The 12,702-nt window shown below is 41.9% G+C and overlaps 1 protein-coding gene across 3 annotated transcripts in view; it reads right to left on the bottom strand.

Moving 5' to 3' along the window:
* Positions 1-11,819, bottom strand: part of BACH1 (BTB domain and CNC homolog 1) — a 43,418-nt gene extending 31,599 nt beyond the window's left edge. The window contains exons 1-2 of one of the 3 annotated variants that reach the window (XM_032393301.1): positions 9,759-10,594; positions 7,780-7,925 (exon numbers count right to left, since the gene is read on the bottom strand). The gene's annotated coding sequence lies outside the window, so the exon portion shown is untranslated. Of the gene's footprint in view, positions 1-7,779; positions 9,506-9,758; positions 10,595-11,712 lie in introns of those variants that run through there. The other 2 variants (XM_032393299.1, XM_032393300.1) reach the window with 2 other exon arrangements.
* Between the last annotated feature and the right edge of the window lie 883 nt (positions 11,820-12,702).

Genomic DNA, 12,702 nt, shown 5'->3' with positions numbered 1-12,702 from the left:
ACCCTTCCATCTACAATAAAATTCTCTGCTCCCCTTCATAGAACTCCCCTAAAGAGCCATTTACATCCACACTATTTTCACTTCCCTCTCTTCCCAATTTCACTTGGGCCCACTAAAACCAGGCCTTTCCCCCTCCATTCTATGGAAACCACTGCTAAATGGCAAATTTTCAGTCTTCTTATATAGCATCTCAGCAACATTCAACAGGTTGATCATTCTCTCCCTGAAATCCTTTCTTCACTTGGCTTCCAGGATACCATAATCCTGATTTCCTACCTTATTGGCAGCCATTTGTCAATTTTCTTTGATGAATTATCCTCCTCTTCTAAATCTCTAAATGCTGGAGAGCCCAGGGCTTAGTCCTCAGATCTCTCCTCTTCTCTGCACACATTTCCTAGATGAACTCATTCAGACCCAAAGCAAGGATAGGATCACTCATGGACCTACTGTACTCTCTCTTAATTATATTTGGTCTAATATCAACAACTCTCTTGAACTTCATACTCACATTTAACACGTCCAAAAGAAACCTTGGTTCCCCCACCTCTAGTTAGAATGTATGTCAAAATATTAACAGTGGTTACATCCAGGTAATTTGTTCCTGCATTCAAATTCTTAACTATAAATACATATTACTTTATAATCAGAAAATGAATGGATAAAGAAGATGTGGTTCATATATATAATGGAGTGTTACTCAGTCATCAGAAAAGATGAATATCTACCATTTACACTGACATAGCTAGAACTGGAGGGTACTATGCTAAGTGAATTAAGACAATCAGAGAAAGACAGTTATCATATGGTTTCACTCATATGTGGAACATAAGGAATAGTGCAGAGGACAATAGAGGAAGAGAGGGAAAACTGAAGGGGAAGAAATAAGGGAGGGAGACAAACCATATAAGACTTTTGACTCCAGGAAACAAACAGCATTGCTGAAAGGGAGATGGGGGGGGGGGAGAATGGGGTAACTGAGTGATGGGCAATAAGGAGGGCATGTGATGTGATGAGCACTAGGTGTTATACGCAACTAATAAATCATTGAACATTATATCAAAACCTAATGTACTATACGTTGGCTAATTGAATTTAAATTTAAAAAAGAAAAATGTTAAAATAGACAACAACTATAAATGAAACAACGTGTTTTCATTAAAAATGCAGTTGATATTTCAATTATCTTGAAGGCTCCCAAAGAGTCAATTCCAAAGAATGCCAAATACTTTTTCCTCTTTTATAATGGATATTTTCTCCAGTCATCAGTGGCACTGGTTTGTCACTTCGTGTGAAGTTCATGGGCAACTCTATAACACAGTAGCCTCCACTGATATCTTCACAGTAATCACGAAAGAATAAAGAAAACTGTACAGGACTCTAAAATAAAGGATGATTTAATGTGGAAAAAGAGAACTCTGTTACTGGAAAATAAGGGTGAAGGATCCATCAAGTCAGGTCTAGCTATTTAAACAAGGGCAAATGTGCACCCATTAGACTTAAGTAGGTAGGCTCCTAACCTAAACCTATTTTGTCTCACAAAGGACTTTAAAGGGGATAAAGAGCTAAACAAACACACAGAATTATGAAATGCAAAAGAAAAGCCAGTTTAGGTTATTTTAACACTACCAGCAGAATTATATTGGAAAGAACAGCAGTACTAGGATACAATTAGAGCTTTGCCAGTATTACCAGGTGTGTGATCTGTAAGCTACCTGACTTCATGCTTCAGGTTTCCCACAAGAAAAACAGCAACACTTACTCTAAGGAGCGAATGGTTTGGTGCATTTAATAGCACAGTGTTTGGCACAAGATCATTAATATTTTATCATTATTATTGCCATCATTATGCAAATGACCAATAGAAAACTGTATTTTAAAAGGTTCTACACACCAAAGAATTAAGTTACAAAATGCAGAGACTCCTAAATCTTGGAAGAATAAAAATTTAGTAAACCTAAGATCTCAACAAGGTAAAAAGAAAACATTAAAACTGGAAAGTTTGCTCAAGGTAATTGCTAGTTGCACAGAACTAAAGCATTTCTAATTAAAAGAACACATTCATCCCATATGACCCGCTCCCCGACTTCTGTTACAGATGCAGAAACTGAAACCCTGAGGGGGGTCAGTAACTTAAAGGCTGGAGAGGTCTTCTGCCCCCAATCCGAATAGTACACTTCAGCTCACATGCATGACCGACCTCAGTGGCACCTGTGTGTGTGGTTTTCTTGGCGGGGGTGAGGGGCGGGGTGGGGGTGAAGGTGAAAAGAGATGGAAGAATAAGGAATAGAGGGGAATGCCTCAAGTACCCTGTGTGTGATGAGAACAGTGTTAGACTAAAAGGGCATTCAGGAATAGCAAATTTCCTTCTATTATTCAATATTGGTTAATTAATTTCTGATTAACACTTCTTGGATTACATAAACAGTCTCATATATCATTAAAAGGAGTCTAACATTAAACCATGCTGAACTAAAGTCAAAGTCTGTAGTTATACTCGACTATCTATGGAAAATTCAAGGACAGAATGCTACGAGGTATTTCACTAAAACTTATTTTCAATACAGAGTATTGAGTGTTCATGTCCTACATTCAAATGCAATACTATAAATTCTTCATATGTCATTTTGTTTTCAAACTATAAAAAGTATAACCATGATCCAAATTATTTATTTCTGATTCCCTAGAGGAAGCGAAAGTCCTAAAACTAGATCAAGGTCAAAATGACTCTGTAGGTCTAAGAGTTAACACATATAATATGCAAAGTAACGGGGGGGGGGGGGGGGGGGGAGACAGACAACAACAACAAAAAAGTGCCTTCAAATTCCCAACCTTAAACATCATCTTGCTCCAACTCATAATAAATTTGAGTTAAAAAAAAAAAAAAAAGGATTAAAAAAGTTAAGTAATAATTTTAATTAAATAAGGCAGCAATTATAGGGGAGCAATTAAATACTGCATGAATCACAAATCTGAAATTTTTTAAAGTAGGGTATGAAACTGTAATGCTTTATTTAAAAACAACCTGATACACTAATCCCTGACAGCCACCACAGTGCTACAGTATCTCAATATACATAGGCAAACTAAAATGTTTAAATCCCTTTCTTGTTATTTTATTAAGTTAACTTGGAAGTCAAAATTACCATTTCTAAATGGGGACATCCAAGCTGTACACTTTCCACCTAAGCACTCATAGCCACTTTCCCAAATATAATAATTACAAGACTTTGTCAAATAAGTAAATATGAGGCCTATAAAAAAAAAAAAGCTGAAATACTTCTCAGTACAAATATTATTTAAGGAACACTGAGTAGGTAAAAACTATTGCTTTTTACCTGAGGCAATTATTTTGGCAGTATAGTCTTTCTAAATTCTATCCAAAAAATTAATACCATTTCAAAACCCTACCCTAACCATCTATATCACAGCCTCTTAGTTATTATTAAATAGGAAAAACTATTAGCAATTAATTTTTACTTTGTGAATTTACAACACTGTTTATGTACTTACTTATTTGCCTTTCACATAGCATGAAGAACGCTATTTAAACTTTAAGTGGCCTTATTCTTGAAGTCCGAAAAGAATAACAAATAAACTGACCACGGGACCACTTTCCTTCCTACTAGGGGAATGTGTGTGTAGAGAGAGCGAGATGCTCCTGTAATTCAAGAGTTTGGTTTCCAAAGAATCCTGCCCATCCAAGCAGGCATTCTATCGAATCAACCATTCTATTCAAGCCAAGCTAGCCTCACCACTCAGGAGAGCCACAGATATCAAAGGTGGACATGCCCTGCAGATTAAGAGAGAGAGGGATTCTCTTGGTATAGATACAATCAGAAGCTACAAAATATAATTATATATTCTCTTTCCCTGAAAATATTAAGAAATGACAGAGAACTTTAGAACTGTTAGAGTACTGAAAGAAATATATTCCTTCATAGGTTTTTTTTGGTAAAATGGGCATTTTAAAATTTTTAAATATTTTTAAATAAAATATTTATTTAATCTGACTGTAAAGGTTAAGACTTGATCATGGTAGGAAATATAATAAGATAAGGGGGGGGAAGTCACCTAAAATTCCAAATCCAAAAACAACCACATTTTTTTTCTACTCAGAAGTATGTGTCTGTGTGTAGAGATGGCTTAAGCAGTAGGCAAGGATGATACTGATCACCCAACACCATTCATCACCTCATTTTCTAACCAAACCCTGACTGCGTTCACAAATCTACTTTCTACCTGAGACCCTGTGTTTCTGGGGAAGCAGATCCCAGTCCCAACTAAGATGAATAATGACCCATTTAAGCTAATCACAATGGTCTCATTTTCCTTGATCTTGACTCATTTAGGTATGGTAAGCCCATGAACAGAGAGGAGAGGGTCAGGATGGCATGTATTATGAGGCTTTTGGGAAAGGTTTTACTTAAGAGACATCCCGGGGGGGGAAAAAAAAAGGTCCTCTTCCAAGGAACTTAGTCACCGACTTATGACACTTGAACTTGTAGCGGCCATCTTGCAACCATAATAGGAACTAGCCAAGAACAAAAGACACATCCTGCATCTTCAACCTTTTCCCTCTGACATTTTTTTTAAATACATATATACACAAACACACACCCTTCCTGACCCAACTTCCCCCTACTAAAATCTCTCTTCTCTACTCTTCTTCAATGCTAAGCTTCTCAGAAGAGATGTCAAAACAAGCTGTTTCCTCTGCTCAACTATGCATTCATCACTGACATTCCTAAGGCCTTCCTGATTTCCTAAAACTTCGGTTTCTTACATTCTAGGTTCCCAGGCACATTTTACATGTTGCTATTACAGCAAGTAACACACGCTATAGCAATGGTTTGTCTATTAGACAGTAACTTGTAGAAAGTTCTATACTGCCAATATCTACAGAAGTTCCTGGCATATAAAGGCATAAATATTTGTTTCATAAATCAAATGTAAACCCAATACCTAACACAAAGGCATACCACAAATGTTGAAATGAATTTACCAACCCTACTATCTATACACACCGAAAGCTGATTATGTGTTCGTGTTTAAGTTTGAGGAGAGGAGCAGAATGCACAGGAAAATAAGAGACCAAAGCGCCTTGAAACTTAAAAACACAATTATTCTTTACTCTCCGGAGATAAGACAGCTGCTCAAAGTTAACTCAGTGGAGGGACAGGGCAAGGGCCTGAGAAGCAAAGGCCGGGAATGCTCGTCTCTGAGTTCTTCTGCCACGGTGTGCACGGCCACCAACCTGCTCCAGGGAGGAAAAGGTGTCCCAACTCTCCTGGGGTGGGGAAGAGACAACAAACCAGGCCAATGACAACAGACATGCCAGGAGAGGCCAAACACATTTTTTAAAAACCCAAAGAAATCTATCTAGAGTTTGAACAGGACTTGTGACAGTCCCTTACCACAAAGAGACCATTAAATAGGCCAAGTTATAGTAGCTAGAGACTCATCCCTATCTATCATTGCCTTTGATTTCTCTGGATAAAGGCTGGGAATGAAAGCATGTAACCCTATGCGGCTGGGCAAAATGCTTTTCTACTTCAAAAGTCTTTTACTAATGTGGAAAAATGATTTAAGAAGTCAATGGATATTTTTCTTCTCCTTCTAATTAAGTGATAAATCCTATCTGTAGGAAAACCCTGAGCCATGCTGGGAATACTCCTCAGAAAAATAGAGTAAATAAGGAAACGTTAGGTTCTTTGAAAATGAAAAGCGTCTTGGGCCAAGACTTGATAACCACTTTACATTTTTGAAAAATAATATTTAAGTGCAAAATACACACTAATAAAATTACTGATCTTACTGAAAACTACTTACTCCAAAATGACAACCTAATAATTATAACCTCATAAATTTATTCAAAGACTAATAAATCTTTTATAGACATATTTTATAACAAACTCTCTAATGGATAATTTCCTTCATTGATTTAGCTGACTTCCAAAAGATGCTGGCACACTTTAAAGGAGGAATAAGGCATTAGGCATATGAAGATACCAGTAAATAGGAAGTTGAGTGGGTGCATATCCCCATTTCTTCAACAGGACCCTAAGAGTTCACCTCTTAGGCCAAAAACACTTCCCCCATAGAATCCTGAAAGCAGACAAGTCAGTAAAAAGATCAATGGGGAAAAAAGGCAATAGAGAGGGGCAAAACATTTCCCTCACCACACTATTTAGTCTATTACCATGCAGGTAGGATATTGTTGATGTCCAGGCTACAAAGAAATTGAAAAATGAGTCCATTATATAAAAGACTTATTAGTGTAATTCCACGTTAATGGGGGATGGGGAAACGGAGTATAACTGTCCACTATGACTCTGACCCAATCTAAGAAATAACAAAAAAAGTGGAAATAACTTCATCAGATAGAAGCTGGGAATAATAACTTTATTACAAAAATATTCTTTTGAATGAGTTTCCTAAGGCATTAAGAAAATTATTTACTTTTAAAAGAACATGATTTACATACAGGTTCAACTGCATTAAGGTAACATTTTCTAAATTGTGCCAGTACTGAGAAAGGAACCAGCAGCCTGCCAACTTCACAGCATGCCCACTGTGCTCCTACAACAGTCATTAACAACGAAGATCCTGGCAACTCCTATTTCTTCCTTATGTTGGCTTTGGGGCAATTTTTATTACCCTATTAATATTCTCTAAACTGTCCCTGATCCTAAATACAACAAAGGATCTGTTCTAGAGGAGTGAGGATATGAAGGAAAAGTATTAGATACATAGGAGGTCTAACATCTGGACAATCCAAATTACATATTGCTCAATTCAATTCTAAGTCAATTACAAGGTGAAAAAGAAGTCACAAGACAAATTTTCTATCTCAGGAGATGAACTGAAAGAATGACTTAAATCCAGCTGCTTCCTCAATACTCATACCAATAATGAAAACAGAAAGCAGAATTTTAAATGATCAAAAAGTTTCAACTTACACATTTAATGTAACTTAAGAGGTACAGCAAATAATGTTCTCTCCTTCACTCTTTCAAAAATTCCCAAGTTTGAAAACTAAAATGAATCCATACCATACCCACTAGTGCAGCAACCAAAAGTTTGCAGAACAAACACAGCCAAGGCACATTCAGTGTTCCATGGGAGATAAAACAGAAGATATGTATCTTCATCATCAAGAAACTCACACTCTGGAGAGCCTGGCTGGCTCAGTCGGAAGAGCACGTGACTCTTGATTTCACGTTGTGAGTTCGAGCCCCACGTTGGGTGTTGAGATTATATACATACATAAATACATAAACAAATTAAAAGAAACTCACACTCCAGCCTAAAGGATGGTCAGAATGTTTGACACAACCTTTCTGAATGACCTAGAGGTACAAGAAGCCATATGATAAACATACCCATTGTTTACTATGGTTAATTTTTCTATCTTGGCGTAGGCATGTCATTTAAAGAAAATATAATACTTAAAAGTAACTGGCAGGTATATTTACCTTCCAAATGTTCCCCAAACACTGCTTGGGAGTGAGAACTAAGAAATGAGCCTGCCCTGATATTAATAAGCAAGGACAGAGTGAACAGGTTACTAAACCTGCCAGACCAGAGTCCTCAACTATCACATACAGAATAGACTAGATGCAGAATGGAAAGTGTTTTTATTTCCTCAAAAGCCAATTTCAATTAACTGGTGATGAGCACCTCCAGGCCTTTGCTGAGATGGTTAGATCCTTTTAGTAAAAAGCCATATTCTGTGTTCCCTGCCCTCAGAAGTTGGGTGTTTGAATTGCTCTTACTAACATCAGAATGTTCACTGGAGTTGTTTTTCCAGTAGCAGCAACGTGTTGCACATCCACATGCTCTCTTCAGTCTTCTTTGTGATCAATGGTTGCAATTCAGTTCAAAGAAGCTGCAAAACGTGGCTGTGTAACTGAGCACTTCCCTGACTGTGAACAGAGAGTAACACCTAACATGCATTAATGTTTAAGATGGAGCCAACACTTAACACATATTAATGCATTTAATGTCCAAATAGTCTCTAGGATATACATTCTATCATCATCATCCCCATTTTGCAGATTAAAAGGAGGCACACCTAGGTGAAGCAACTTGCCCAAGGCTTTAAAGTGGGTAAGTAATAGAGCCACAACTTGACCAGAGGCAGTCTGGCTCCAGATCTCCCACTCTGAACCACTTGGCTGACTGCTTCTCTGTAAGCTGCACATTGACCAAACCTACAACTTCAGTTCTGTTAATGCTATCCACGGAGAAAGCCAGAAGTCCAGGTTTCATGGTGGTGTAAGTCTATATTTTATCTGCAGTTCTGAAATGCTTACTCTCTTCAAGGGGCCTGGATTCTGGTAAAGAGTGCTCAATTTACCCATACCTTGGGCTTTGGTAGGTTATTGGGTGTATTTTTTTAAATCGAAAATTTCCTAAGTCATGTATTCCACCACATAAAATACACCCTCCATTTAACAGAACCCTCATGAAATGCAAGTTTTCAGGTTAAAGCAATGTTCCCATTAACAGAACATTAGTCAGAAAATTGGAAGAAGCTGATTCCTAAAACAAGTCTTGGAGACATCTACACTGTGAAGAGAATTTCTGACAACTAGTCATTTTACAGAACTTTGCAATCATTATTCTAAACATCATTTCTCACAATACAGGAGTGTAGAAGGCATATGGCCTATGAGTTTAACTGAATCTTAGCATACTTAGAAGTTTATTTTCTACATACACACATTCTCCTAAGGGGGGAAAAACCACTTCCCAAGTGATTTGCTGAATATGTAGTCTTTATTAATCCTTACTAAAGCAGATGTAAACTTGCCCCCCCCAAAAAATGACTTCAAGGAGTAAGAGAACAAAGTAACTTTTAAAAGAATTTGTTATATACAAGTCATAATCATACTCCAATGTGTAAATTATCTTCAGGTGTTCCCAGTGCACCCTTTTCCATATTACTACACTTCAGATCATACACACTGAACAAACCAACCACCTGGCTTGTCTCCAAATTCAAAATATATGGTATCATATGTAAAGAGCAGCTCTGTATTTTTTAATTTCCATTCCTGATATCAACAATGTAATAAATTTACATTCAAGCTTCGAATCTTTAAAGTACAGCATAAAAAGAATAGAACTACATATGCAATAAAAATTAAATGAATATTAAGAACATTCTGAAAGAATGCTAGCTCTTAAGAGGAAATCGAAAGTTTAAAAAAATACTCCAATTGCTGAAAAAATGTTACTGGCTGTGGTTTACAAATTCTTTATGTTCCCCAACAGGAAAAGAGGAGCAGGTACCCACATTATATAACATGTATGTACTACTATTCATCTGTATCTTGAAGCTTTCTTATTTTACATAAAATTAAAATTTTAAAAACCAAAGTTTTAATATTTTCTTCCAAATGAATCATCTGGCACCCCACCTCAGAGACCCTAATACCTATAAAAAATTCATGATTTCTAATCTCCTATAGTCCCAAACTTAGAGGAACAAAATTAACCACTTTTCCATTTATAAATTGTTTTAAGTGAATTACCATCAATAAGAATTAGTCATTCTTTGACCACAGGTAAGGGCCAGTCCCCACCCCCCCACCACTTCCACATTCTCCATTCCTAACTTTGTTAACAATGGGGGCTGGCTGGTGAGCTTGGGTCATTTTTAAAGAAGTAGTGATCTAAGATGTAAATACACTCTAGCACCATAATTAAGAGAATGAAAGGTATGTGTGTGTATATATATATATATGGTTTACCTTTCATTAGACAGCTCTTTCTAGACTTGACCCAATGTGACCTGCCAATTCTCCTTACCCTTGCCTCTGCCATCAGAAACTACTACTGTATGCATGAAAAGCCAAGGGCCATGAAAACCAAGAGGAAGTCTCCCGTGTTCTCACAAAGAAGTTTTTATGAAGAACAAATTAAGTTCACTTTTTGAAATGTGTAAACCACATAACAACAAAACCACAAGAGGGAAACAAAAAACTAAGTACGGTAAAGGTAGTAAATATTTTTATGACAACGCTGTTATTACATTACTCCTAGCTGTAAATTTCTTCCTCAGTTTTAGCTCTCTCCAGCACAAATTTATTCTCAGGCAGTGGGTCATGAGGCCACTCTGTGTTTAAACACAACCTCAGCACCACTTGGCCACTTCCTAAGACTGCTCTTGCACTTCATCCACTCATTACCTGTATCAAAACAGACAACCCTTCAGCCCTCTGAAGCAACCCCTCTTGAGCGCTCCTTGGCCTTTTATGGTGGAGGCATGTGATAAGCATATCTGCACCAGCTGTTCTTAATTACCTCTCAGGCTGGGTGAATGACTCAGCAAACCAACTTTTTTAAGGAGTCACCCTACCTTGTTATCCAACCAACATATTGAACAATGGTAAACCACTAGACCCAGCCATGTTAAACAACAATAACACACCATGCGATGCAATCACTAAACCAAAGCCATCCCACTCCAAGCTGACTCACCAAGAGTCCTTTTCTCCCCAGCTTCTTTAGCCAAAGACAGAAGTGGCAAGTGCCTTCAAGCCCAACCCAGCCCAGCCCTTGCACCACTACTCAAGACCAGGAAGAAGCCAGCCTACCTCTTCCCATTTCTCTGCTTGACCATGTGAAGAGCTCAAGTGCTCTGTCACCAACACGTCCGCTGCCCCCCCCGCCCGATCTTTCTGGACTGCTCTAAATGCAAAGCCTCCGGATATAAAGAGCGTTAAAGTATATGAACAAAGCCCCAGCAGTGGCATCCACCATGGGTAACAGTCCCAACACTGATACAGTTCTCCAAATAGATAAGCATCCCTACAAAACAGCCTTTGTTCCTTCAAGCATCGCACACTAGCTTGTTTTTCCCACACACGTCTTCCACAATTACTACTACACTATACCTTAATCAGCCCAAGTTTAACGCAGAAGGCTCACTGCACAAAGGCATTCCGCACAATGCTACTCAGTGACATAAAACCGCCGCGCAAGAATGAGAAAGCAATGGCACTCGTATTCCATTAGACAAGCACAAAGCTGGTGTCTCGGTAATCAGCACCCACCCTCACCACACTGTGGGAGTCTTAATTACAACGTGTGGGCAAAACTCCAACAAAGGGAGCTCTGGGATGTCCGGTCCTCCAAACCAATCTTGGCTCAACCCAGCCCCGCAAGGTGGCATTTCTGCTCCAGCCACAACCTCGGCCATTCTTAACGTGACTCCACGCGCCGCAGACACCCAGGCCAGGCAGACCGGAGGCAAGCAGCTCGCGGGACGCGGCGGCTGCTGAGAGTGGTGGGAGGGGGCGGGAGGACAATACGGAGCCCGGGCCGGCCGCGCGGGCGGTGCTGATGTGTCACAGTCCGGGCGGGCCGCGGCTAGGAGGGCCGCCCGGCGGCCCCGGGCGCTTCCCCGCCCCCCGCCCCACCGCGCCCACCGCGCCGGCCCGGGGGGAAAGTGCAGCGCGGGCCGGTAAACAACAGCGCTGCCCGCGCGCTAGCAGCACTGGGCGCGGGCAGGTCGCCCCTTCCGGCGGCCGAGGCCACTTCCAGGAAGAGGGGCCGCCGCCGCCCCCCGCCCAGAGGGCCGCCGCCCGCCTCCCCGCCTCCCCGGATCTGCCCGCGGGCGGCCCCTCACAGGCGGGCAGCCCGGACCGCGTGCCGCCGCGCGGACCCTCCCGGGAAGGACGCGAGGAACGCCGAGCCACTCACCAGAGCCGAGGCGCCGCGCGGCCCGACTGACGGCAGCGAGCGAGCCCGGCGGGCGGCGCGGGCAGCGGTCAGGTGACTCACTCCCTCCCCGCGGCCGGCCGCCCCCTTCCCTCCCTCCCCTCTCTTCCCCTCCCTCCTCCCCCCTCCCCTCCGCCGCCGCGGCGGCTGCCACCACCTCCCCGCGCCGAAACCCCGCCTGCCGGAGGCCCCGCCCCTTGAGCCGCCCCGCGAGGCCCCGCCCGCCCCGCGGCCCTAAGCCCCGCCCCCACCGGAGACCCCGCCCTCACTCGAGGCCTCAGACGGCGGGTTGGGGCCGGCCTGGATCCCGGTGGCCGTAGCGGCTGCAGGGGCTGTCCTCGCCCGAGGCCCACGGAAGAGGTCGTGAGCGGGGACCGCGCCGGCCCGGAGCAGACCTCCGGGGGGCGGCGACGGCGGGGTCCGCGCACGGCTCCCCTTTTCGAGCACACCGGCCGCCTGAACGGAAAGGCCACCGAGGACCACCTCCTCCTCCTTCCCAAGTGTGGGCAGAAAGGAAAAGGCTGACAGCCTCCTGGCCCCAAGTGTTGCCAGGACGCTCGGAATTGAACGAAACTGCCCATAGCCCAGAGTCTGGGGGACAACAGGAGGTCCCTTCCCAGACCCCTCCCCTGCCATCCCTTAAGGGTGGCTGGGCGCCCAGGTTCGCAAGGTGGTATTTGAGCTTGATGGTAGGATGTATCGAGTGCATCCAGGATTTTGTGGAAAGCATCTGGCAGCCCTACTTCTTCTTTCTGACAAAGAAAATAAGGGCGTCCGGCTAACAGGTGTTCCCCTTTAGGCTGTGGCTGCCAGGAAACTTGGAGCCAGGTTCAGCGCTTAGTGGTGTCAGCCGGCTCAGCTCCAGCCCTGGTCGGGCTTTCCTCCTCCGATGCTTATTCCAATTGTCAGTTTTAAAATTATGTTCCCAAGCCATTTAGCACCTCTGGAGTGCAAAGCACTGTCTCTTCGAAA

This window comes from Phoca vitulina, unplaced genomic scaffold (assembly GCF_004348235.1).
Source record: "Phoca vitulina isolate PV1807 unplaced genomic scaffold, GSC_HSeal_1.0 scaffold72, whole genome shotgun sequence".
Taxonomy (NCBI): domain Eukaryota; kingdom Metazoa; phylum Chordata; class Mammalia; order Carnivora; family Phocidae; genus Phoca; species Phoca vitulina.
The sequence above is the reverse complement of the archived record's forward strand: the minus strand, read 5'-3'. Positions and strand labels throughout refer to the sequence as shown.